Source organism: Brachyhypopomus gauderio, unplaced genomic scaffold, assembly GCF_052324685.1.
Source record: "Brachyhypopomus gauderio isolate BG-103 unplaced genomic scaffold, BGAUD_0.2 sc92, whole genome shotgun sequence".
NCBI classification, from domain to species: domain Eukaryota; kingdom Metazoa; phylum Chordata; class Actinopteri; order Gymnotiformes; family Hypopomidae; genus Brachyhypopomus; species Brachyhypopomus gauderio.
Window position 1 is genome coordinate 169,729 of NW_027506913.1, and position 24,248 is coordinate 193,976.

The 24,248-nt window shown below is 41.4% G+C and overlaps 33 non-coding genes across 33 annotated transcripts; all 33 read right to left on the minus strand.

Moving 5' to 3' along the window:
* Nucleotides 1–463: 463 nt before the first annotated feature.
* On the minus strand, nucleotides 464–535 carry trnaq-cug (transfer RNA glutamine (anticodon CUG)). Its single transcript has one exon. It is a non-coding gene; the product is annotated as a tRNA-Gln (tRNA).
* A 227-nt stretch (nucleotides 536–762) lies between these two features.
* trnaq-uug (transfer RNA glutamine (anticodon UUG)) lies at nucleotides 763–834 on the minus strand. The gene has a single exon. It is a non-coding gene; the product is annotated as a tRNA-Gln (tRNA).
* A 695-nt stretch (nucleotides 835–1,529) lies between these two features.
* trnaq-cug (transfer RNA glutamine (anticodon CUG)) lies at nucleotides 1,530–1,601 on the minus strand. Its single transcript has one exon. It is a non-coding gene; the product is annotated as a tRNA-Gln (tRNA).
* A 227-nt stretch (nucleotides 1,602–1,828) lies between these two features.
* On the minus strand, nucleotides 1,829–1,900 carry trnaq-uug (transfer RNA glutamine (anticodon UUG)). The gene has a single exon. It is a non-coding gene; the product is annotated as a tRNA-Gln (tRNA).
* A 994-nt stretch (nucleotides 1,901–2,894) lies between these two features.
* Nucleotides 2,895–2,966, minus strand: trnaq-uug (transfer RNA glutamine (anticodon UUG)). The gene has a single exon. It is a non-coding gene; the product is annotated as a tRNA-Gln (tRNA).
* Nucleotides 2,967–3,661: 695 nt separating this feature from the next.
* Nucleotides 3,662–3,733, minus strand: trnaq-cug (transfer RNA glutamine (anticodon CUG)). Its single transcript has one exon. It is a non-coding gene; the product is annotated as a tRNA-Gln (tRNA).
* Nucleotides 3,734–3,960: 227 nt separating this feature from the next.
* On the minus strand, nucleotides 3,961–4,032 carry trnaq-uug (transfer RNA glutamine (anticodon UUG)). Its single transcript has one exon. It is a non-coding gene; the product is annotated as a tRNA-Gln (tRNA).
* Nucleotides 4,033–5,325: 1,293 nt separating this feature from the next.
* Nucleotides 5,326–5,397, minus strand: trnaq-uug (transfer RNA glutamine (anticodon UUG)). Its single transcript has one exon. It is a non-coding gene; the product is annotated as a tRNA-Gln (tRNA).
* Nucleotides 5,398–6,690: 1,293 nt separating this feature from the next.
* On the minus strand, nucleotides 6,691–6,762 carry trnaq-uug (transfer RNA glutamine (anticodon UUG)). Its single transcript has one exon. It is a non-coding gene; the product is annotated as a tRNA-Gln (tRNA).
* Nucleotides 6,763–7,457: 695 nt separating this feature from the next.
* Nucleotides 7,458–7,529, minus strand: trnaq-cug (transfer RNA glutamine (anticodon CUG)). Its single transcript has one exon. It is a non-coding gene; the product is annotated as a tRNA-Gln (tRNA).
* Nucleotides 7,530–7,756: 227 nt separating this feature from the next.
* trnaq-uug (transfer RNA glutamine (anticodon UUG)) lies at nucleotides 7,757–7,828 on the minus strand. Its single transcript has one exon. It is a non-coding gene; the product is annotated as a tRNA-Gln (tRNA).
* A 1,293-nt stretch (nucleotides 7,829–9,121) lies between these two features.
* Nucleotides 9,122–9,193, minus strand: trnaq-uug (transfer RNA glutamine (anticodon UUG)). Its single transcript has one exon. It is a non-coding gene; the product is annotated as a tRNA-Gln (tRNA).
* Nucleotides 9,194–9,888: 695 nt separating this feature from the next.
* Nucleotides 9,889–9,960, minus strand: trnaq-cug (transfer RNA glutamine (anticodon CUG)). The gene has a single exon. It is a non-coding gene; the product is annotated as a tRNA-Gln (tRNA).
* Nucleotides 9,961–10,187: 227 nt separating this feature from the next.
* trnaq-uug (transfer RNA glutamine (anticodon UUG)) lies at nucleotides 10,188–10,259 on the minus strand. The gene has a single exon. It is a non-coding gene; the product is annotated as a tRNA-Gln (tRNA).
* A 395-nt stretch (nucleotides 10,260–10,654) lies between these two features.
* trnaq-uug (transfer RNA glutamine (anticodon UUG)) lies at nucleotides 10,655–10,726 on the minus strand. The gene has a single exon. It is a non-coding gene; the product is annotated as a tRNA-Gln (tRNA).
* A 527-nt stretch (nucleotides 10,727–11,253) lies between these two features.
* Nucleotides 11,254–11,325, minus strand: trnaq-uug (transfer RNA glutamine (anticodon UUG)). The gene has a single exon. It is a non-coding gene; the product is annotated as a tRNA-Gln (tRNA).
* A 695-nt stretch (nucleotides 11,326–12,020) lies between these two features.
* On the minus strand, nucleotides 12,021–12,092 carry trnaq-cug (transfer RNA glutamine (anticodon CUG)). Its single transcript has one exon. It is a non-coding gene; the product is annotated as a tRNA-Gln (tRNA).
* Nucleotides 12,093–12,319: 227 nt separating this feature from the next.
* On the minus strand, nucleotides 12,320–12,391 carry trnaq-uug (transfer RNA glutamine (anticodon UUG)). Its single transcript has one exon. It is a non-coding gene; the product is annotated as a tRNA-Gln (tRNA).
* Nucleotides 12,392–13,684: 1,293 nt separating this feature from the next.
* On the minus strand, nucleotides 13,685–13,756 carry trnaq-uug (transfer RNA glutamine (anticodon UUG)). The gene has a single exon. It is a non-coding gene; the product is annotated as a tRNA-Gln (tRNA).
* A 994-nt stretch (nucleotides 13,757–14,750) lies between these two features.
* trnaq-uug (transfer RNA glutamine (anticodon UUG)) lies at nucleotides 14,751–14,822 on the minus strand. Its single transcript has one exon. It is a non-coding gene; the product is annotated as a tRNA-Gln (tRNA).
* Nucleotides 14,823–15,517: 695 nt separating this feature from the next.
* Nucleotides 15,518–15,589, minus strand: trnaq-cug (transfer RNA glutamine (anticodon CUG)). Its single transcript has one exon. It is a non-coding gene; the product is annotated as a tRNA-Gln (tRNA).
* Nucleotides 15,590–15,816: 227 nt separating this feature from the next.
* Nucleotides 15,817–15,888, minus strand: trnaq-uug (transfer RNA glutamine (anticodon UUG)). Its single transcript has one exon. It is a non-coding gene; the product is annotated as a tRNA-Gln (tRNA).
* Nucleotides 15,889–16,583: 695 nt separating this feature from the next.
* On the minus strand, nucleotides 16,584–16,655 carry trnaq-cug (transfer RNA glutamine (anticodon CUG)). Its single transcript has one exon. It is a non-coding gene; the product is annotated as a tRNA-Gln (tRNA).
* Nucleotides 16,656–16,882: 227 nt separating this feature from the next.
* trnaq-uug (transfer RNA glutamine (anticodon UUG)) lies at nucleotides 16,883–16,954 on the minus strand. The gene has a single exon. It is a non-coding gene; the product is annotated as a tRNA-Gln (tRNA).
* A 1,293-nt stretch (nucleotides 16,955–18,247) lies between these two features.
* trnaq-uug (transfer RNA glutamine (anticodon UUG)) lies at nucleotides 18,248–18,319 on the minus strand. The gene has a single exon. It is a non-coding gene; the product is annotated as a tRNA-Gln (tRNA).
* Nucleotides 18,320–19,014: 695 nt separating this feature from the next.
* Nucleotides 19,015–19,086, minus strand: trnaq-cug (transfer RNA glutamine (anticodon CUG)). Its single transcript has one exon. It is a non-coding gene; the product is annotated as a tRNA-Gln (tRNA).
* A 227-nt stretch (nucleotides 19,087–19,313) lies between these two features.
* On the minus strand, nucleotides 19,314–19,385 carry trnaq-uug (transfer RNA glutamine (anticodon UUG)). The gene has a single exon. It is a non-coding gene; the product is annotated as a tRNA-Gln (tRNA).
* Nucleotides 19,386–20,379: 994 nt separating this feature from the next.
* Nucleotides 20,380–20,451, minus strand: trnaq-uug (transfer RNA glutamine (anticodon UUG)). Its single transcript has one exon. It is a non-coding gene; the product is annotated as a tRNA-Gln (tRNA).
* Nucleotides 20,452–21,146: 695 nt separating this feature from the next.
* trnaq-cug (transfer RNA glutamine (anticodon CUG)) lies at nucleotides 21,147–21,218 on the minus strand. The gene has a single exon. It is a non-coding gene; the product is annotated as a tRNA-Gln (tRNA).
* A 227-nt stretch (nucleotides 21,219–21,445) lies between these two features.
* trnaq-uug (transfer RNA glutamine (anticodon UUG)) lies at nucleotides 21,446–21,517 on the minus strand. Its single transcript has one exon. It is a non-coding gene; the product is annotated as a tRNA-Gln (tRNA).
* A 695-nt stretch (nucleotides 21,518–22,212) lies between these two features.
* trnaq-cug (transfer RNA glutamine (anticodon CUG)) lies at nucleotides 22,213–22,284 on the minus strand. Its single transcript has one exon. It is a non-coding gene; the product is annotated as a tRNA-Gln (tRNA).
* A 227-nt stretch (nucleotides 22,285–22,511) lies between these two features.
* On the minus strand, nucleotides 22,512–22,583 carry trnaq-uug (transfer RNA glutamine (anticodon UUG)). Its single transcript has one exon. It is a non-coding gene; the product is annotated as a tRNA-Gln (tRNA).
* Nucleotides 22,584–23,577: 994 nt separating this feature from the next.
* trnaq-uug (transfer RNA glutamine (anticodon UUG)) lies at nucleotides 23,578–23,649 on the minus strand. Its single transcript has one exon. It is a non-coding gene; the product is annotated as a tRNA-Gln (tRNA).
* Between the last annotated feature and the right edge of the window lie 599 nt (nucleotides 23,650–24,248).

Sequence of the window (24,248 nt, forward strand, 5' to 3'; positions counted from 1 at the left end):
TTGTCTTGAGAGGATGCAAGTTGCAACAACTACAGACAAGGACTTCCAGCAACAAGATGTTTAGTTGAGGTATTCGATTTGGTCAACTGAAAGACACTTTCTGTTTACACTAGTCTTCAACAACGAAAGCTGGTACAACCCCTGATAAAGAGCATGTAGCAGAAAGGTTCCACCGAGAGTCGAACTTGGATTGCTGGATTCAGAGTCCAGCGTGCTAACCATTACACCATGGAACCTACGTTAGACACTTCTGAGTCTTGTTTTGCTGGGTTCACAGACCAAGTTAAGCTCAAAGTGACTTGTCTTGAGAGGATGCAGGTTGCAACAACTACAGACAAGGACTTCCAGCAACAAGATATTTAGTTGAGATATTCGATTTGGTCAACTGAAAGACACTTTCTGTTTACAGTAGTCTTCAACAACGAAAGCTGGTACAATCCCAGATAAAGAGCATGTAGCAGAAAGGTTCCACCGAGAGTCGAACTCGGATTGCTGGATTCAGAGTCCAGAGTGCTAACCATTACACCATGGAACCTACTTTAGACACTTCTGAGTCTTGTTTTGCTCGGTTCACAGACCAAGTTAAGCTCAAAGTGACTTGTCATGGGAGAATGCAGGTTGCAACAACTACAGACAAGGACTTCCAGCAACAAGATAATTAGTTGAGGTATTTGATTTGGTCAACTGAAAGACACTTTCTGTTTACAGTAGTCTTCAACAATGAAAGCTGGTACAATCCCAGATAAAGAGCATGTAGCAGAAAGGTTCCACCGAGAGTCGAACTCGGATCACTGGATTCAAAGTCCAGAGTGCTGACCATTACACCATGGAACCCACAGCAAAAGTTGTTTCTAGCAAATGAGTTGCTGGATTCAGAGTCCAGAATGCTAACACCATGGAAACAGCAAATAGGTTTCCAACTTCTCTGCCGTTGATTTCAGAGTCTGTTGTGCTTACTACTGCATCACGCAACCAAAGAAATTAGCTTTTGTGAATACTGTTTTGCTGAACACATAGCAAAACATCCTGTCCTGAGACCCTAGCATATTTGGATTTAAATGACTTCACCAATTCTAGGATAATCAGAAAGCTGTTTGCCACAAGAACAAGCATGTAAAAATTCTGAAAACAATTCATGAAATATGCTGGAATTATAAAGACCGCAAGCATGTGATAGAGCTTGCATGGAGAAAAGACCTGCAAGCTGGAATCAACACTAATGAATCAAAAGGTTCCACTGAGAGTTGAACTCAGATTGCTGGATTCAGAGTCCAGAGTGCTAACCATTACACCATGGAACCTAAAAGATAAGTTCTGATTCTTCTGTTTTGCTGGGTTCACAGACCAAGTTAAGCTCAAAGTGACTTGTCTTGAGAGGATGCAAGTTGCAACAACTACAGACAAGGACTTCCAGCAACAAGATGTTTAGTTGAGGTATTCGATTTGGTCAACTGAAAGACACTTTCTGTTTACACTAGTCTTCAACAACGAAAGCTGTAACAACCCCTGATAAAGAGCATGTAGCAGAAAGGTTCCACCGAGAGTCGAACTCGGATTGCTGGATTCAGAGTCCAGAGTGCTAACCATTACACCATGGAACCTACGTTAGACACTTCTGAGTCTTGTTTTGCTCGGTTCACAGACCAAGTTAAGCTCAAAGTGACTTGTCATGGGAGAATGCAGGTTGCAACAACTACAGACAAGGACTTCCAGCAACAAGATAATTAGTTGAGGTATTTGATTTGGTCAACTGAAAGACACTTTCTGTTTACAGTAGTCTTCAACAATGAAAGCTGGTACAATCCCAGATAAAGAGCATGTAGCAGAAAGGTTCCACCGAGAGTCGAACTCGGATCACTGGATTCAAAGTCCAGAGTGCTGACCATTACACCATGGAACCCACAGCAAAAGTTGTTTCTAGCAAATGAGTTGCTGGATTCAGAGTCCAGAATGCTAACACCATGGAAACAGCAAATAGGTTTCCAACTTCTCTGCCGTTGATTTCAGAGTCTGTTGTGCTTACTACTGCATCACGCAACCAAAGAAATTAGCTTTTGTGAATACTGTTTTGCTGAACACATAGCAAAACATCCTGTCCTGAGACCCTAGCATATTTGGATTTAAATGACTTCACCAATTCTAGGATAATCAGAAAGCTGTTTGCCACAAGAACAAGCATGTAAAAATTCTGAAAACAATTCATGAAATATGCTGGAATTATAAAGACCGCAAGCATGTGATAGAGCTTGCATGGAGAAAAGACCTGCAAGCTGGAATCAACACTAATGAATCAAAAGGTTCCACTGAGAGTTGAACTCAGATTGCTGGATTCAGAGTCCAGAGTGCTAACCATTACACCATGGAACCTAAAAGATAAGTTCTGATTCTTCTGTTTTGCTGGGTTCACAGACCAAGTTAAGCTCAAAGTGACTTGTCTTGAGAGGATGCACGTTGCAACAACTACAGACAAGGACTTCCAGCAACAAGATGTTTAGTTGAGGTATTCGATTTGGTCAACTGAAAGACACTTTCTGTTTACACTAGTCTTCAACAACGAAAGCTGGTACAACCCCTGATAAAGAGCATGCAGCAGAAAGGTTCCACCGAGAGTCGAACTTGGATTGCTGGATTCAGAGTCCAGCGTGCTAACCATTACACCATGGAACCTATGTTAGACACTTCTGAGTCTTGTTTTGCTGGGTTCACAGACCAAGTTAAGCTCAAAGTGACTTGTCTTGAGAGGATGCACGTTGCAACAACTACAGACAAGGACTTCCAGCAACAAGATGTTTAGTTGAGGTATTTGATTTGGTCAACTGAAAGACACTTTCTCTTTACAGTAGTCTTCAACAATGAAAGCTGGTACAATCCCAGATAAAGAGTATGTAGTAGAAAGGTTCCACCGAGAGTCGAACTCGGATCACTGGATTCAAAGTCCAGAGTGCTGACCATTACACCATGGAACCCACAGCAAAAGTTGTTTCTAGCAAATGAGTTTCTGGATTCAGAGTCCAGAATGCTAACACCATGGAAACAGCAAATAGGTTTCCAACTTCTCTGTCGTTGATTTCAGAGTCTGTTGTGCTTACTACTGCATCACGCAACCAAAGAAATTAGCTTTTGTGAATACTGTTTTGCTGAACACATAGCAAAACATCCTGTCCTGAGACCCTAGCATATTTGGATTTAAATGACTTCACCAATTCTAGGATAATCAGAAAGCTGTTTGCCACAAGAACAAGCATGTAAAAATTCTGAAAACAATTCATGAAATATGCTGGAATTATATAGACCGCAAGCATGTGATAGAGCTTGCATGGAGAAAAGACCTGCAAGCTGGAATCAACACTAATGAATCAAAAGGTTCCACTGAGAGTTGAACTCAGATTGCTGGATTCAGAGTCCAGAGTGCTAACCATTACACCATGGAACCTAAAAGATAAGTTCTGATTCTTCTGTTTTGCTGGGTTCACAGACCAAGTTAGGCTCAAAGTGACTTGTCTTGAGAGGATGCAAGTTGCAACAACTACAGACAAGGACTTCCAGCAACAAGATATTTAGTTGAGGTATTCGATTTGGTCAACTGAAAGACACTTTCTGTTTACAGTAGTCTTCAACAACGAAAGCTGGTACAATCCCAGATAAAGAGCATGTAGCAGAAAGGTTCCACCGAGAGTCGAACTCGGATTGCTGGATTCAGAGTCCAGAGTGCTAACCATTACACCATGGAACCTACTTTAGACACTTCTGAGTCTTGTTTTGCTCGGTTCACAGACCAAGTTAAGCTCAAAGTGACTTGTCATGGGAGAATGCAGGTTGCAACAACTACAGACAAGGACTTCCAGCAACAAGATAATTAGTTGAGGTATTTGATTTGGTCAACTGAAAGACACTTTCTGTTTACAGTAGTCTTCAACAATGAAAGCTGGTACAATCCCAGATAAAGAGCATGTAGCAGAAAGGTTCCACCGAGAGTCGAACTCGGATCACTGGATTCAAAGTCCAGAGTGCTGACCATTACACCATGGAACCCACAGCAAAACTTGTTTCTAGCAAATGAGTTGCTGGATTCAGAGTCCAGAATGCTAACACCATGGAAACAGCAAATAGGTTTCCAACTTCTCTGCCGTTGATTTCAGAGTCTGTTGTGCTTACTACTGCATCACGCAACCAAAGAAATTAGCTTTTGTGAATACTGTTTTGCTGAACACATAGCAAAACATCCTGTCCTGAGACCCTAGCATATTTGGATTTAAATGACTTCACCAATTCTAGGATAATCAGAAAGCTGTTTGCCACAAGAACAAGCATGTAAAAATTCTGAAAACAATTCATGAAATATGCTGGAATTATAAAGACCGCAAGCATGTGATAGAGCTTGCATGGAGAAAAGACCTGCAAGCTGGAATCAACACTAATGAATCAAAAGGTTCCACTGAGAGTTGAACTCAGATTGCTGGATTCAGAGTCCAGAGTGCTAACCATTACACCATGGAACCTAAAAGATAAGTTCTGATTCTTCTGTTTTGCTGGGTTCACAGACCAAGTTAAGCTCAAAGTGACTTGTCTTGAGAGGATGCAAGTTGCAACAACTACAGACAAGGACTTCCAGCAACAAGATGTTTAGTTGAGGTATTCGATTTGGTCAACTGAAAGACACTTTCTGTTTACACTAGTCTTCAACAACGAAAGCTGGTACAACCCCTGATAAAGAGCATGTAGCAGAAAGGTTCCACCGAGAGTCGAACTTGGATTGCTGGATTCAGAGTCCAGCGTGCTAACCATTACACCATGGAACCTACGTTAGACACTTCTGAGTCTTGTTTTGCTGGGTTCACAGACCAAGTTAAGCTCAAAGTGACTTGTCTTGAGAGGATGCAGGTTGCAACAACTACAGACAAGGACTTCCAGCAACAAGATATTTAGTTGAGATATTCGATTTGGTCAACTGAAAGACACTTTCTGTTTACAGTAGTCTTCAACAACGAAAGCTGGTACAATCCCAGATAAAGAGCATGTAGCAGAAAGGTTCCACCGAGAGTCGAACTCAGATTGCTGGATTCAGAGTCCAGAGTGCTAACCATTACACCATGGAACCTACTTTAGACACTTCTGAGTCTGGTTTTGCTGGGTTCACAGACCAAGTTAAGCTCAAAGTGACTTGTCATGGGAGAATGCATGTTGCAACAACTACAGACAAGGACTTCCAGCAACAAGATAATTAGTTGAGGTATTTGTTTTGGTCAACTGAAAGACACTTTCTGTTTACAGTAGTCTTCAACAATGAAAGCTGGTACAATCCCAGATAAAGAGCATGTAGCAGAAAGGTTCCACCGAGAGTCGAACTCGGATCACTGGATTCAAAGTCCAGAGTGCTGACCATTACACCATGGAACCCACAGCAAAACTTGTTTCTAGCAAATGAGTTGCTGGATTCAGAGTCCAGAATGCTAACACCATGGAAACAGCAAATAGGTTTCCAACTTCTCTGCCGTTGATTTCAGAGTCTGTTGTGCTTACTACTGCATCACGCAACCAAAGAAATTAGCTTTTGTGAATACTGTTTTGCTGAACACATAGCAAAACATCCTGTCCTGAGACCCTAGCATATTTGGATTTAAATGACTTCACCAATTCTAGGATAATCAGAAAGCTGTTTGCCACAAGAACAAGCATGTAAAAATTCTGAAAACAATTCATGAAATATGCTGGAATTATAAAGACCGCAAGCATGTGATAGAGCTTGCATGGAGAAAAGACCTGCAAGCTGGAATCAACACTAATGAATCAAAAGGTTCCACTGAGAGTTGAACTCAGATTGCTGGATTCAGAGTCCAGAGTGCTAACCATTACACCATGGAACCTAAAAGATAAGTTCTGATTCTTCTGTTTTGCTGGGTTCACAGACCAAGTTAAGCTCAAAGTGACTTGTCTTGAGAGGATGCAAGTTGCAACAACTACAGACAAGGACTTCCAGCAACAAGATGTTTAGTTGAGGTATTCGATTTGGTCAACTGAAAGACACTTTCTGTTTACACTAGTCTTCAACAACGAAAGCTGGTACAACCCCTGATAAAGAGCATGTAGCAGAAAGGTTCCACCGAGAGTCGAACTTGGATTGCTGGATTCAGAGTCCAGCGTGCTAACCATTACACCATGGAACCTACGTTAGACACTTCTGAGTCTTGTTTTGCTGGGTTCACAGACCAAGTTAAGCTCAAAGTGACTTGTCTTGAGAGGATGCAGGTTGCAACAACTACAGACAAGGACTTCCAGCAACAAGATATTTAGTTGAGATATTCGATTTGGTCAACTGAAAGACACTTTCTGTTTACAGTAGTCTTCAACAACGAAAGCTGGTACAATCCCAGATAAAGAGCATGTAGCAGAAAGGTTCCACCGAGAGTCGAACTCAGATTGCTGGATTCAGAGTCCAGAGTGCTAACCATTACACCATGGAACCTACTTTAGACACTTCTGAGTCTGGTTTTGCTGGGTTCACAGACCAAGTTAAGCTCAAAGTGACTTGTCATGGGAGAATGCATGTTGCAACAACTACAGACAAGGACTTCCAGCAACAAGATAATTAGTTGAGGTATTTGTTTTGGTCAACTGAAAGACACTTTCTGTTTACAGTAGTCTTCAACAATGAAAGCTGGTACAATCCCAGATAAAGAGTATGTAGTAGAAAGGTTCCACCGAGAGTCGAACTCGGATCACTGGATTCAAAGTCCAGAGTGCTGACCATTACACCATGGAACCCACAGCAAATGTTGTTTCTAGCAAATGAGTTGCTGGATTCAGAGTCCAGAATGCTAACACCATGGAAACAGCAAATAGGTTTCCAACTTCTCTGCCGTTGATTTCAGAGTCTGTTGTGCTTACTACTGCATCACGCAACCAAAGAAATTAGCTTTTGTGAATACTGTTTTGCTGAACACATAGCAAAACATCCTGTCCTGAGACCCTAGCGTATTTGGATTTAAATGACTTCACCAATTCTAGGATAATCAGAAAGCTGTTTGCCACAAGAACAAGCATGTAAAAATTCTGAAAACAATTCATGAAATATGCTGGAATTATATAGACCGCAAGCATGTGATAGAGCTTGCATGGAGAAAAGACCTGCAAGCTGGAATCAACACTAATGAATCAAAAGGTTCCACTGAGAGTTGAACTCAGATTGCTGGATTCAGAGTCCAGAGTGCTAACCATTACACCATGGAACCTAAAAGATAAGTTCTGATTCTTCTGTTTTGCTGGGTTCACAGACCAAGTTAGGCTCAAAGTGACTTGTCTTGAGAGGATGCAAGTTGCAACAACTACAGACAAGGACTTCCAGCAACAAGATATTTAGTTGAGGTATTTGATTTGGTCAACTGAAAGACACTTTCTGTTTACAGTAGTCTTCAACAACGAAAGCTGGTACAATCCCAGATAAAGAGCATGTAGCAGAAAGGTTCCACCGAGAGTCGAACTCGGATTGCTGGATTCAGAGTCCAGAGTGCTAACCATTACACCATGGAACCTACTTTAGACACTTCTGAGTCTTGTTTTGCTCGGTTCACAGACCAAGTTAAGCTCAAAGTGACTTGTCATGGGAGAATGCAGGTTGCAACAACTACAGACAAGGACTTCCAGCAACAAGATAATTAGTTGAGGTATTTGATTTGGTCAACTGAAAGACACTTTCTGTTTACAGTAGTCTTCAACAATGAAAGCTGGTACAATCCCAGATAAAGAGCATGTAGCAGAAAGGTTCCACCGAGAGTCGAACTCGGATCACTGGATTCAAAGTCCAGAGTGCTGACCATTACACCATGGAACCCACAGCAAAAGTTGTTTCTAGCAAATGAGTTGCTGGATTCAGAGTCCAGAATGCTAACACCATGGAAACAGCAAATAGGTTTCCAACTTCTCTGCCGTTGATTTCAGAGTCTGTTGTGCTTACTACTGCATCACGCAACCAAAGAAATTAGCTTTTGTGAATACTGTTTTGCTGAACACATAGCAAAACATCCTGTCCTGAGACCCTAGCATATTTGGATTTAAATGACTTCACCAATTCTAGGATAATCAGAAAGCTGTTTGCCACAAGAACAAGCATGTAAAAATTCTGAAAACAATTCATGAAATATGCTGGAATTATAAAGACCGCAAGCATGTGATAGAGCTTGCATGGAGAAAAGACCTGCAAGCTGGAATCAACACTAATGAATCAAAAGGTTCCACTGAGAGTTGAACTCAGATTGCTGGATTCAGAGTCCAGAGTGCTAACCATTACACCATGGAACCTAAAAGATAAGTTCTGATTCTTCTGTTTTGCTGGGTTCACAGACCAAGTTAAGCTCAAAGTGACTTGTCTTGAGAGGATGCAAGTTGCAACAACTACAGACAAGGACTTCCAGCAACAAGATGTTTAGTTGAGGTATTCGATTTGGTCAACTGAAAGACACTTTCTGTTTACACTAGTCTTCAACAACGAAAGCTGGTACAACCCCTGATAAAGAGCATGTAGCAGAAAGGTTCCACCGAGAGTCGAACTTGGATTGCTGGATTCAGAGTCCAGCGTGCTAACCATTACACCATGGAACCTACGTTAGACACTTCTGAGTCTTGTTTTGCTGGGTTCACAGACCAAGTTAAGCTCAAAGTGACTTGTCTTGAGAGGATGCAGGTTGCAACAACTACAGACAAGGACTTCCAGCAACAAGATATTTAGTTGAGATATTCGATTTGGTCAACTGAAAGACACTTTCTGTTTACAGTAGTCTTCAACAACGAAAGCTGGTACAATCCCAGATAAAGAGCATGTAGCAGAAAGGTTCCACCGAGAGTCGAACTCAGATTGCTGGATTCAGAGTCCAGAGTGCTAACCATTACACCATGGAACCTACTTTAGACACTTCTGAGTCTTGTTTTGCTCGGTTCACAGACCAAGTTAAGCTCAAAGTGACTTGTCATGGGAGAATGCAGGTTGCAACAACTACAGACAAGGACTTCCAGCAACAAGATAATTAGTTGAGGTATTTGATTTGGTCAACTGAAAGACACTTTCTGTTTACAGTAGTCTTCAACAATGAAAGCTGGTACAATCCCAGATAAAGAGCATGTAGCAGAAAGGTTCCACCGAGAGTCGAACTCGGATCACTGGATTCAAAGTCCAGAGTGCTGACCATTACACCATGGAACCCACAGCAAAAGTTGTTTCTAGCAAATGAGTTGCTGGATTCAGAGTCCAGAATGCTAACACCATGGAAACAGCAAATAGGTTTCCAACTTCTCTGCCGTTGATTTCAGAGTCTGTTGTGCTTACTACTGCATCACGCAACCAAAGAAATTAGCTTTTGTGAATACTGTTTTGCTGAACACATAGCAAAACATCCTGTCCTGAGACCCTAGCATATTTGGATTTAAATGACTTCACCAATTCTAGGATAATCAGAAAGCTGTTTGCCACAAGAACAAGCATGTAAAAATTCTGAAAACAATTCATGAAATATGCTGGAATTATAAAGACCGCAAGCATGTGATAGAGCTTGCATGGAGAAAAGACCTGCAAGCTGGAATCAACACTAATGAATCAAAAGGTTCCACTGAGAGTTGAACTCAGATTGCTGGATTCAGAGTCCAGAGTGCTAACCATTACACCATGGAACCTAAAAGATAAGTTCTGATTCTTCTGTTTTGCTGGGTTCACAGACCAAGTTAAGCTCAAAGTGACTTGTCTTGAGAGGATGCAAGTTGCAACAACTACAGACAAGGACTTCCAGCAACAAGATATTTAGTTGAGGTATTCGATTTGGTCAACTGAAAGACACTTTCTGTTTACACTAGTCTTCAACAACGAAAGCTGGTACAACCCCTGATAAAGAGCATGTAGCAGAAAGGTTCCACCGAGAGTCGAACTCGGATTGCTGGATTCAGAGTCCAGAGTGCTAACCATTACACCATGGAACCTACGTTAGACACTTCTGAGTCTTGTTTTGCTCGGTTCACAGACCAAGTTAAGCTCAAAGTGACTTGTCATGGGAGAATGCAGGTTGCAACAACTACAGACAAGGACTTCCAGCAACAAGATAATTAGTTGAGGTATTTGATTTGGTCAACTGAAAGACACTTTCTGTTTACAGTAGTCTTCAACAATGAAAGCTGGTACAATCCCAGATAAAGAGCATGTAGCAGAAAGGTTCCACCGAGAGTCGAACTCGGATCACTGGATTCAAAGTCCAGAGTGCTGACCATTACACCATGGAACCCACAGCAAAAGTTGTTTCTAGCAAATGAGTTGCTGGATTCAGAGTCCAGAATGCTAACACCATGGAAACAGCAAATAGGTTTCCAACTTCTCTGCCGTTGATTTCAGAGTCTGTTGTGCTTACTACTGCATCACGCAACCAAAGAAATTAGCTTTTGTGAATACTGTTTTGCTGAACACATAGCAAAACATCCTGTCCTGAGACCCTAGCATATTTGGATTTAAATGACTTCACCAATTCTAGGATAATCAGAAAGCTGTTTGCCACAAGAACAAGCATGTAAAAATTCTGAAAACAATTCATGAAATATGCTGGAATTATAAAGACCGCAAGCATGTGATAGAGCTTGCATGGAGAAAAGACCTGCAAGCTGAAATCAACACTAATGAATCAAAAGGTTCCACTGAGAGTTGAACTCAGATTGCTGGATTCAAAGTCCAGAGTGCTAACCATTACACCATGGAACCTAAAAGATAAGTTCTGATTCTTCTGTTTTGCTGGGTTCACAGACCAAGTTAAGCTCAAAGTGACTTGTCTTGAGAGGATGCAAGTTGCAACAACTACAGACAAGGACTTCCAGCAACAAGATGTTTAGTTGAGGTATTCGATTTGGTCAACTGAAAGACACTTTCTGTTTACACTAGTCTTCAACAACGAAAGCTGGTACAACCCCTGATAAAGAGCATGCAGCAGAAAGGTTCCACCGAGAGTCGAACTTGGATTGCTGGATTCAGAGTCCAGCGTGCTAACCATTACACCATGGAACCTATGTTAGACACTTCTGAGTCTTGTTTTGCTGGGTTCACAGACCAAGTTAAGCTCAAAGTGACTTGTCTTGAGAGGATGCAGGTTGCAACAACTACAGACAAGGACTTCCAGCAACAAGATGTTTAGTTGAGGTATTTGATTTGGTCAACTGAAAGACACTTTCTGTTTACAGTAGTCTTCAACAATGAAAGCTGGTACAATCCCAGATAAAGAGTATGTAGTAGAAAGGTTCCACCGAGAGTCGAACTCGGATCACTGGATTCAAAGTCCAGAGTGCTGACCATTACACCATGGAACCCACAGCAAATGTTGTTTCTAGCAAATGAGTTGCTGGATTCAGAGTCCAGAATGCTAACACCATGGAAACAGCAAATAGGTTTCCAACTTCTCTGCCGTTGATTTCAGAGTCTGTTGTGCTTACTACTGCATCACGCAACCAAAGAAATTAGCTTTTGTGAATACTGTTTTGCTGAACACATAGCAAAACATCCTGTCCTGAGACCCTAGCGTATTTGGATTTAAATGACTTCACCAATTCTAGGATAATCAGAAAGCTGTTTGCCACAAGAACAAGCATGTAAAAATTCTGAAAACAATTCATGAAATATGCTGGAATTATATAGACCGCAAGCATGTGATAGAGCTTGCATGGAGAAAAGACCTGCAAGCTGGAATCAACACTAATGAATCAAAAGGTTCCACTGAGAGTTGAACTCAGATTGCTGGATTCAGAGTCCAGAGTGCTAACCATTACACCATGGAACCTAAAAGATAAGTTCTGATTCTTCTGTTTTGCTGGGTTCACAGACCAAGTTAGGCTCAAAGTGACTTGTCTTGAGAGGATGCAAGTTGCAACAACTACAGACAAGGACTTCCAGCAACAAGATATTTAGTTGAGGTATTCGATTTGGTCAACTGAAAGACACTTTCTGTTTACAGTAGTCTTCAACAACGAAAGCTGGTACAATCCCAGATAAAGAGCATGTAGCAGAAAGGTTCCACCGAGAGTCGAACTCGGATTGCTGGATTCAGAGTCCAGAGTGCTAACCATTACACCATGGAACCTACTTTAGACACTTCTGAGTCTTGTTTTGCTCGGTTCACAGACCAAGTTAAGCTCAAAGTGACTTGTCATGGGAGAATGCAGGTTGCAACAACTACAGACAAGGACTTCCAGCAACAAGATAATTAGTTGAGGTATTTGATTTGGTCAACTGAAAGACACTTTCTGTTTACAGTAGTCTTCAACAATGAAAGCTGGTACAATCCCAGATAAAGAGCATGTAGCAGAAAGGTTCCACCGAGATTCGAACTCGGATCACTGGATTCAAAGTCCAGAGTGCTGACCATTACACCATGGAACCCACAGCAAAAGTTGTTTCTAGCAAATGAGTTGCTGGATTCAGAGTCCAGAATGCTAACACCATGGAAACAGCAAATAGGTTTCCAACTTCTCTGCCGTTGATTTCAGAGTCTGTTGTGCTTACTACTGCATCACGCAACCAAAGAAATTAGCTTTTGTGAATACTGTTTTGCTGAACACATAGCAAAACATCCTGTCCTGAGACCCTAGCATATTTGGATTTAAATGACTTCACCAATTCTAGGATAATCAGAAAGCTGTTTGCCACAAGAACAAGCATGTAAAAATTCTGAAAACAATTCATGAAATATGCTGGAATTATAAAGACCGCAAGCATGTGATAGAGCTTGCATGGAGAAAAGACCTGCAAGCTGGAATCAACACTAATGAATCAAAAGGTTCCACTGAGAGTTGAACTCAGATTGCTGGATTCAGAGTCCAGAGTGCTAACCATTACACCATGGAACCTAAAAGATATGTTCTGATTCTTCTGTTTTGCTGGGTTCACAGACCAAGTTAGGCTCAAAGTGACTTGTCTTGAGAGGATGCAAGTTGCAACAACTACAGACAAGGACTTCCAGCAACAAGATATTTAGTTGAGGTATTTGATTTGGTCAACTGAAAGACACTTTCTGTTTACAGTAGTCTTCAACAACGAAAGCTGGTACAATCCCAGATAAAGAGCATGTAGCAGAAAGGTTCCACCTAGAGTCGAACTTGGATTGCTGGATTCAGAGTCCAGCGTGCTAACCATTACACCATGGAACCTACGTTAGACACTTCTGAGTCTTGTTTTGCTGGGTTCACAGACCAAGTTAAGCTCAAAGTGACTTGTCTTGAGAGGATGCAGGTTGCAACAACTACAGACAAGGACTTCCAGCAACAAGATATTTAGTTGAGATATTCGATTTGGTCAACTGAAAGACACTTTCTGTTTACAGTAGTCTTCAACAACGAAAGCTGGTACAATCCCAGATAAAGAGCATGTAGCAGAAAGGTTCCACCGAGAGTCGAACTCAGATTGCTGGATTCAGAGTCCAGAGTGCTAACCATTACACCATGGAACCTACTTTAGACACTTCTGAGTCTTGTTTTGCTCGGTTCACAGACCAAGTTAAGCTCAAAGTGACTTGTCATGGGAGAATGCAGGTTGCAACAACTACAGACAAGGACTTCCAGCAACAAGATAATTAGTTGAGGTATTTGATTTGGTCAACTGAAAGACACTTTCTGTTTACAGTAGTCTTCAACAATGAAAGCTGGTACAATCCCAGATAAAGAGCATGTAGCAGAAAGGTTCCACCGAGAGTCGAACTCGGATCACTGGATTCAAAGTCCAGAGTGCTGACCATTACACCATGGAACCCACAGCAAAAGTTGTTTCTAGCAAATGAGTTGCTGGATTCAGAGTCCAGAATGCTAACACCATGGAAACAGCAAATAGGTTTCCAACTTCTCTGCCGTTGATTTCAGAGTCTGTTGTGCTTACTACTGCATCACGCAACCAAAGAAATTAGCTTTTGTGAATACTGTTTTGCTGAACACATAGCAAAACATCCTGTCCTGAGACCCTAGCATATTTGGATTTAAATGACTTCACCAATTCTAGGATAATCAGAAAGCTGTTTGCCACAAGAACAAGCATGTAAAAATTCTGAAAACAATTCATGAAATATGCTGGAATTATAAAGACCGCAAGCATGTGATAGAGCTTGCATGGAGAAAAGACCTGCAAGCTGAAATCAACACTAATGAATCAAAAGGTTCCACTGAGAGTTGAACTCAGATTGCTGGATTCAGAGTCCAGAGTGCTAACCATTACACCATGGAACCTAAAAGATAAGTTCTGATTCTTCTGTTTTGCTGGGTTCACAGACCAAGTTAAGCTCAAAGTGACTTGTCTTGAGAGGATGCAAGTTGCAACAACTACAGACAAGGACTTCCAGCAACAAGATGTTTAGTTGAGGTATTCGATTTGGTCAACTGAAAGACACTTTCTGTTTACACTAGTCTTCAACAACGAAAGCTGGTACAACCCCTGATAAAGAGCATGCAGCAGAAAGGTTCCACCGAGAGTCGAACTTGGATTGCTGGATTCAGAGTCCAGCGTGCTAACCATTACACCATGGAACCTATGTTAGACACTTCTGAGTCTTGTTTTGCTGGGTTCACAGACCAAGTTAAGCTCAAAGTGACTTGTCTTGAGAGGATGCAGGTTGCAACAACTACAGACAAGGACTTCCAGCAACAAGATGTTTAGTTGAGGTATTTGATTTGGTCAACTGAAAGACACTTTCTGTTTACAGTAGTCTTCAACAATGAAAGCTGGTACAATCCCAGATAAAGAGTATGTAGTAGAAAGGTTCCACCGAGAGTCGAACTCGGATCACTGGATTCAAAGTCCAGAGTGCTGACCATTACACCATGGAACCCACAGCAAATGTTGTTTCTAGCAAATGAGTTGCTGGATTCAGAGTCCAGAATGCTAACACCATGGAAACAGCAAATAGGTTTCCAACTTCTCTGCCGTTGATTTCAGAGTCTGTTGTGCTTACTACTGCATCACGCAACCAAAGAAATTAGCTTTTGTGAATACTGTTTTGCTGAACACATAGCAAAACATCCTGTCCTGAGACCCTAGCGTATTTGGATTTAAATGACTTCACCAATTCTAGGATAATCAGAAAGCTGTTTGCCACAAGAACAAGCATGTAAAAATTCTGAAAACAATTCATGAAATATGCTGGAATTATATAGACCGCAAGCATGTGATAGAGCTTGCATGGAGAAAAGACCTGCAAGCTGGAATCAACACTAATGAATCAAAAGGTTCCACTGAGAGTTGAACTCAGATTGCTGGATTCAGAGTCCAGAGTGCTAACCATTACACCATGGAACCTAAAAGATAAGTTCTGATTCTTCTGTTTTGCTGGGTTCACAGACCAAGTTAGGCTCAAAGTGACTTGTCTTGAGAGGATGCAAGTTGCAACAACTACAGACAAGGACTTCCAGCAACAAGATATTTAGTTGAGGTATTCGATTTGGTCAACTGAAAGACACTTTCTGTTTACAGTAGTCTTCAACAACGAAAGCTGGTACAATCCCAGATAAAGAGCATGTAGCAGAAAGGTTCCACCGAGAGTCGAACTCGGATTGCTGGATTCAGAGTCCAGAGTGCTAACCATTACACCATGGAACCTACTTTAGACACTTCTGAGTCTTGTTTTGCTCGGTTCACAGACCAAGTTAAGCTCAAAGTGACTTGTCATGGGAGAATGCAGGTTGCAACAACTACAGACAAGGACTTCCAGCAACAAGATAATTAGTTGAGGTATTTGATTTGGTCAACTGAAAGACACTTTCTGTTTACAGTAGTCTTCAACAATGAAAGCTGGTACAATCCCAGATAAAGAGCATGTAGCAGAAAGGTTCCACCGAGAGTCGAACTCGGATCACTGGATTCAAAGTCCAGAGTGCTGACCATTACACCATGGAACCCACAGCAAAAGTTGTTTCTAGCAAATGAGTTGCTGGATTCAGAGTCCAGAATGCTAACACCATGGAAACAGCAAATAGGTTTCCAACTTCTCTGCCGTTGATTTCAGAGTCTGTTGTGCTTACTACTGCATCACGCAACCAAAGAAATTAGCTTTTGTGAATACTGTTTTGCTGAACACATAGCAAAACATCCTGTCCTGAGACCCTAGCATATTTGGATTTAAATGACTTCACCAATTCTAGGATAATCAGAAAGCTGTTTGCCACAAGAACAAGCATGTAAAAATTCTGAAAACAATTCATGAAATATGCTGGAATTATAAAGACCGCAAGCATGTGATAGAGCTTGCATGGAGAAAAGACCTGCAAGCTGGAATCAACACTAATGAATCAAAAGGTTCCACTGAGAGTTGAACTCAGATTGCTGGATTCAGAGTCCAGAGTGCTAACCATTACACCATGGAACCTAAAAGATAAGTTCTGATTCTTCTGTTTTGCTGGGTTCACAGACCAAGTTAGGCTCAAAGTGACTTGTCTTGAGAGGATGCAAGTTGCAACAACTACAGACAAGGACTTCCAGCAACAAGATATTTAGTTGAGGTATTCGATTTGGTCAACTGAAAGACACTTTCTGTTTACAGTAGTCTTCAACAACGAAAGCTGGTACAATCCCAGATAAAGAGCATGTAGCAGAAAGGTTCCACCGAGAGTCGAACTCGGATTGCTGGATTCAGAGTCCAGAGTGCTAACCATTACACCATGGAACCTACTTTAGACACTTCTGAGTCTTGTTTTGCTCGGTTCACAGACCAAGTTAAGCTCAAAGTGACTTGTCATGGGAGAATGCAGGTTGCAACAACTACAGACAAGGACTTCCAGCAACAAGATAATTAGTTGAGGTATTTGATTTGGTCAACTGAAAGACACTTTCTGTTTACAGTAGTCTTCAACAATGAAAGCTGGTACAATCCCAGATAAAGAGCATGTAGCAGAAAGGTTCCACCGAGAGTCGAACTCGGATCACTGGATTCAAAGTCCAGAGTGCTGACCATTACACCATGGAACCCACAGCAAAAGTTGTTTCTAGCAAATGAGTTGCTGGATTCAGAGTCCAGAATGCTAACACCATGGAAACAGCAAATAGGTTTCCAACTTCTCTGCCGTTGATTTCAGAGTCTGTTGTGCTTACTACTGCATCACGCAACCAAAGAAATTAGCTTTTGTGAATACTGTTTTGCTGAACACATAGCAAAACATCCTGTCCTGAGACCCTAGCATATTTGGATTTAAATGACTTCACCAATTCTAGGATAATCAGAAAGCTGTTTGCCACAAGAACAAGCATGTAAAAATTCTGAAAACAATTCATGAAATATGCTGGAATTATAAAGACCGCAAGCATGTGATAGAGCTTGCATGGAGAAAAGACCTGCAAGCTGGAATCAACACTAATGAATCAAAAGGTTCCACTGAGAGTTGAACTCAGATTGCTGGATTCAGAGTCCAGAGTGCTAACCATTACACCATGGAACCTAAAAGATATGTTCTGATTCTTCTGTTTTGCTGGGTTCACAGACCAAGTTAGGCTCAAAGTGACTTGTCTTGAGAGGATGCAAGTTGCAACAACTACAGACAAGGACTTCCAGCAACAAGATATTTAGTTGAGGTATTTGATTTGGTCAACTGAAAGACACTTTCTGTTTACAGTAGTCTTCAACAACGAAAGCTGGTACAATCCCAGATAAAGAGCATGTAGCAGAAAGGTTCCACCGAGAGTCGAACTTGGATTGCTGGATTCAGAGTCCAGCGTGCTAACCATTACACCATGGAACCTACGTTAGACACTTCTGAGTCTTGTTTTGCTGGGTTCACAGACCAAGTTAAGCTCAAAGTGACTTGTCTTGAGAGGATGCAGGTTGCAACAACTACAGACAAGGACTTCCAGCAACAAGATATTTAGTTGAGATATTCGATTTGGTCAACTGAAAGACACTTTCTGTTTACAGTAGTCTTCAACAACGAAAGCTGGTACAATCCCAGATAAAGAGCATGTAGCAGAAAGGTTCCACCGAGAGTCGAACTCAGATTGCTGGATTCAGAGTCCAGAGTGCTAACCATTACACCATGGAACCTACTTTAGACACTTCTGAGTCTTGTTTTGCTCGGTTCACAGACCAAGTTAAGCTCAAAGTGACTTGTCATGGGAGAATGCAGGTTGCAACAACTACAGACAAGGACTTCCAGCAACAAGATAATTAGTTGAGGTATTTGATTTGGTCAACTGAAAGACACTTTCTGTTTACAGTAGTCTTCAACAATGAAAGCTGGTACAATCCCAGATAAAGAGCATGTAGCAGAAAGGTTCCACCGAGAGTCGAACTCGGATCACTGGATTCAAAGTCCAGAGTGCTGACCATTACACCATGGAACCCACAGCAAAAGTTGTTTCTAGCAAATGAGTTGCTGGATTCAGAGTCCAGAATGCTAACACCATGGAAACAGCAAATAGGTTTCCAACTTCTCTGCCGTTGATTTCAGAGTCTGTTGTGCTTACTACTGCATCACGCAACCAAAGAAATTAGCTTTTGTGAATACTGTTTTGCTGAACACATAGCAAAACATCCTGTCCTGAGACCCTAGCATATTTGGATTTAAATGACTTCACCAATTCTAGGATAATCAGAAAGCTGTTTGCCACAAGAACAAGCATGTAAAAATTCTGAAAACAATTCATGAAATATGCTGGAATTATAAAGACCGCAAGCATGTGATAGAGCTTGCATGGAGAAAAGACCTGCAAGCTGGAATCAACACTAATGAATCAAAAGGTTCCACTGAGAGTTGAACTCAGATTGCTGGATTCAGAGTCCAGAGTGCTAACCATTACACCATGGAACCTAAAAGATAATTTCTGATTCTTCTGTTTTGCTGGGTTCACAGACCAAGTTAAGCTCAAAGTGACTTGTCTTGAGAGGATGCAAGTTGCAACAACTACAGACAAGGACTTCCAGCAACAAGATATTTAGTTGAGGTATTCGATTTGGTCAACTGAAAGACACTTTCTGTTTACACTAGTCTTCAACAACGAAAGCTGGTACAACCCCTGATAAAGAGCATGTAGCAGAAAGGTTCCACCGAGAGTCGAACTCGGATTGCTGGATTCAGAGTCCAGAGTGCTAACCATTACACCATGGAACCTACGTTAGACACTTCTGAGTCTTGTTTTGCTCGGTTCACAGACCAAGTTAAGCTCAAAGTGACTTGTCATGGGAGAATGCAGGTTGCAACAACTACAGACAAGGACTTCCAGCAACAAGATAATTAGTTGAGGTATTTGATTTGGTCAACTGAAAGACACTTTCTGTTTACAGTAGTCTTCAACAATGAAAGCTGGTACAATCCCAGATAAAGAGCATGTAGCAGAAAGGTTCCACCGAGAGTCGAACTCGGATCACTGGATTCAAAGTCCAGAGTGCTGACCATTACACCATGGAACCCACAGCAAAAGTTGTTTCTAGCAAATGAGTTGCTGGATTCAGAGTCCAGAATGCTAACACCATGGAAACAGCAAATAGGTTTCCAACTTCTCTGCCGTTGATTTCAGAGTCTGTTGTGCTTACTACTGCATCACGCAACCAAAGAAATTAGCTTTTGTGAATACTGTTTTGCTGAACACATAGCAAAACATCCTGTCCTGAGACCCTAGCATATTTGGATTTAAATGACTTCACCAATTCTAGGATAATCAGAAAGCTGTTTGCCACAAGAACAAGCATGTAAAAATTCTGAAAACAATTCATGAAATATGCTGGAATTATAAAGACCGCAAGCATGTGATAGAGCTTGCATGGAGAAAAGACCTGCAAGCTGAAATCAACACTAATGAATCAAAAGGTTCCACTGAGAGTTGAACTCAGATTGCTGGATTCAGAGTCCAGAGTGCTAACCATTACACCATGGAACCTAAAAGATAAGTTCTGATTCTTCTGTTTTGCTGGGTTCACAGACCAAGTTAAGCTCAAAGTGACTTGTCTTGAGAGGATGCAAGTTGCAACAACTACAGACAAGGACTTCCAGCAACAAGATGTTTAGTTGAGGTATTCGATTTGGTCAACTGAAAGACACTTTCTGTTTACACTAGTCTTCAACAACGAAAGCTGGTACAACCCCTGATAAAGAGCATGCAGCAGAAAGGTTCCACCGAGAGTCGAACTTGGATTGCTGGATTCAGAGTCCAGCGTGCTAACCATTACACCATGGAACCTATGTTAGACACTTCTGAGTCTTGTTTTGCTGGGTTCACAGACCAAGTTAAGCTCAAAGTGACTTGTCTTGAGAGGATGCAGGTTGCAACAACTACAGACAAGGACTTCCAGCAACAAGATGTTTAGTTGAGGTATTTGATTTGGTCAACTGAAAGACACTTTCTGTTTACAGTAGTCTTCAACAATGAAAGCTGGTACAATCCCAGATAAAGAGTATGTAGTAGAAAGGTTCCACCGAGAGTCGAACTCGGATCACTGGATTCAAAGTCCAGAGTGCTGACCATTACACCATGGAACCCACAGCAAATGTTGTTTCTAGCAAATGAGTTGCTGGATTCAGAGTCCAGAATGCTAACACCATGGAAACAGCAAATAGGTTTCCAACTTCTCTGCCGTTGATTTCAGAGTCTGTTGTGCTTACTACTGCATCACGCAACCAAAGAAATTAGCTTTTGTGAATACTGTTTTGCTGAACACATAGCAAAACATCCTGTCCTGAGACCCTAGCGTATTTGGATTTAAATGACTTCACCAATTCTAGGATAATCAGAAAGCTGTTTGCCACAAGAACAAGCATGTAAAAATTCTGAAAACAATTCATGAAATATGCTGGAATTATATAGACCGCAAGCATGTGATAGAGCTTGCATGGAGAAAAGACCTGCAAGCTGGAATCAACACTAATGAATCAAAAGGTTCCACTGAGAGTTGAACTCAGATTGCTGGATTCAGAGTCCAGAGTGCTAACCATTACACCATGGAACCTAAAAGATAAGTTCTGATTCTTCTGTTTTGCTGGGTTCACAGACCAAGTTAGGCTCAAAGTGACTTGTCTTGAGAGGATGCAAGTTGCAACAACTACAGACAAGGACTTCCAGCAACAAGATATTTAGTTGAGGTATTCGATTTGGTCAACTGAAAGACACTTTCTGTTTACAGTAGTCTTCAACAACGAAAGCTGGTACAATCCCAGATAAAGAGCATGTAGCAGAAAGGTTCCACCGAGAGTCGAACTCGGATTGCTGGATTCAGAGTCCAGAGTGCTAACCATTACACCATGGAACCTACTTTAGACACTTCTGAGTCTTGTTTTGCTCGGTTCACAGACCAAGTTAAGCTCAAAGTGACTTGTCATGGGAGAATGCAGGTTGCAACAACTACAGACAAGGACTTCCAGCAACAAGATAATTAGTTGAGGTATTTGATTTGGTCAACTGAAAGACACTTTCTGTTTACAGTAGTCTTCAACAATGAAAGCTGGTACAATCCCAGATAAAGAGCATGTAGCAGAAAGGTTCCACCGAGAGTCGAACTCGGATCACTGGATTCAAAGTCCAGAGTGCTGACCATTACACCATGGAACCCACAGCAAAAGTTGTTTCTAGCAAATGAGTTGCTGGATTCAGAGTCCAGAATGCTAACACCATGGAAACAGCAAATAGGTTTCCAACTTCTCTGCCGTTGATTTCAGAGTCTGTTGTGCTTACTACTGCATCACGCAACCAAAGAAATTAGCTTTTGTGAATACTGTTTTGCTGAACACATAGCAAAACATCCTGTCCTGAGACCCTAGCATATTTGGATTTAAATGACTTCACCAATTCTAGGATAATCAGAAAGCTGTTTGCCACAAGAACAAGCATGTAAAAATTCTGAAAACAATTCATGAAATATGCTGGAATTATAAAGACCGCAAGCATGTGATAGAGCTTGCATGGAGAAAAGACCTGCAAGCTGGAATCAACACTAATGAATCAAAAGGTTCCACTGAGAGTTGAACTCAGATTGCTGGATTCAGAGTCCAGAGTGCTAACCATTACACCATGGAACCTAAAAGATATGTTCTGATTCTTCTGTTTTGCTGGGTTCACAGACCAAGTTAGGCTCAAAGTGACTTGTCTTGAGAGGATGCAAGTTGCAACAACTACAGACAAGGACTTCCAGCAACAAGATATTTAGTTGAGGTATTTGATTTGGTCAACTGAAAGACACTTTCTGTTTACAGTAGTCTTCAACAACGAAAGCTGGTACAATCCCAGATAAAGAGCATGTAGCAGAAAGGTTCCACCGAGAGTCGAACTCGGATTGCTGGATTCAGAGTCCAGAGTGCTAACCATTACACCATGGAACCTACTTTAGACACTTCTGAGTCTTGTTTTGCTCGGTTCACAGACCAAGTTAAGCTCAAAGTGACTTGTCATGGGAGAATGCAGGTTGCAACAACTACAGACAAGGACTTCCAGCAACAAGATAATTAGTTGAGGTATTTGATTTGGTCAACTGAAAGACACTTTCTGTTTACAGTAGTCTTCAACAATGAAAGCTGGTACAATCCCAGATAAAGAGCATGTAGCAGAAAGGTTCCACCGAGAGTCGAACTCGGATCACTGGATTCAAAGTCCAGAGTGCTGACCATTACACCATGGAACCCACAGCAAAAGTTGTTTCTAGCAAATGAGTTGCTGGATTCAGAGTCCAGAATGCTAACACCATGGAAACAGCAAATAGGTTTCCAACTTCTCTGCCGTTGATTTCAGAGTCTGTTGTGCTTACTACTGCATCACGCAACCAAAGAAATTAGCTTTTGTGAATACTGTTTTGCTGAACACATAGCAAAACATCCTGTCCTGAGACCCTAGCATATTTGGATTTAAATGACTTCACCAATTCTAGGATAATCAGAAAGCTGTTTGCCACAAGAACAAGCATGTAAAAATTCTGAAAACAATTCATGAAATATGCTGGAATTATAAAGACCGCAAGCATGTGATAGAGCTTGCATGGAGAAAAGACCTGCAAGCTGAAATCAACACTAATGAATCAAAAGGTTCCACTGAGAGTTGAACTCAGATTGCTGGATTCAGAGTCCAGAGTGCTAACCATTACACCATGGAACCTAAAAGATAAGTTCTGATTCTTCTGTTTTGCTGGGTTCACAGACCAAGTTAAGCTCAAAGTGACTTGTCTTGAGAGGATGCAAGTTGCAACAACTACAGACAAGGACTTCCAGCAACAAGATGTTTAGTTGAGGTATTCGATTTGGTCAACTGAAAGACACTTTCTGTTTACACTAGTCTTCAACAACGAAAGCTGGTACAACCCCTGATAAAGAGCATGCAGCAGAAAGGTTCCACCGAGAGTCGAACTTGGATTGCTGGATTCAGAGTCCAGCGTGCTAACCATTACACCATGGAACCTATGTTAGACACTTCTGAGTCTTGTTTTGCTGGGTTCACAGACCAAGTTAAGCTCAAAGTGACTTGTCTTGAGAGGATGCAGGTTGCAACAACTACAGACAAGGACTTCCAGCAACAAGATGTTTAGTTGAGGTATTTGATTTGGTCAACTGAAAGACACTTTCTGTTTACAGTAGTCTTCAACAATGAAAGCTGGTACAATCCCAGATAAAGAGTATGTAGTAGAAAGGTTCCACCGAGAGTCGAACTCGGATCACTGGATTCAAAGTCCAGAGTGCTGACCATTACACCATGGAACCCACAGCAAATGTTGTTTCTAGCAAATGAGTTGCTGGATTCAGAGTCCAGAATGCTAACACCATGGAAACAGCAAATAGGTTTCCAACTTCTCTGCCGTTGATTTCAGAGTCTGTTGTGCTTACTACTGCATCACGCAACCAAAGAAATTAGCTTTTGTGAATACTGTTTTGCTGAACACATAGCAAAACATCCTGTCCTGAGACCCTAGCGTATTTGGATTTAAATGACTTCACCAATTCTAGGATAATCAGAAAGCTGTTTGCCACAAGAACAAGCATGTAAAAATTCTGAAAACAATTCATGAAATATGCTGGAATTATATAGACCGCAAGCATGTGATAGAGCTTGCATGGAGAAAAGACCTGCAAGCTGGAATCAACACTAATGAATCAAAAGGTTCCACTGAGAGTTGAACTCAGATTGCTGGATTCAGAGTCCAGAGTGCTAACCATTACACCATGGAACCTAAAAGATAAGTTCTGATTCTTCTGTTTTGCTGGGTTCACAGACCAAGTTAGGCTCAAAGTGACTTGTCTTGAGAGGATGCAAGTTGCAACAACTACAGACAAGGACTTCCAGCAACAAGATATTTAGTTGA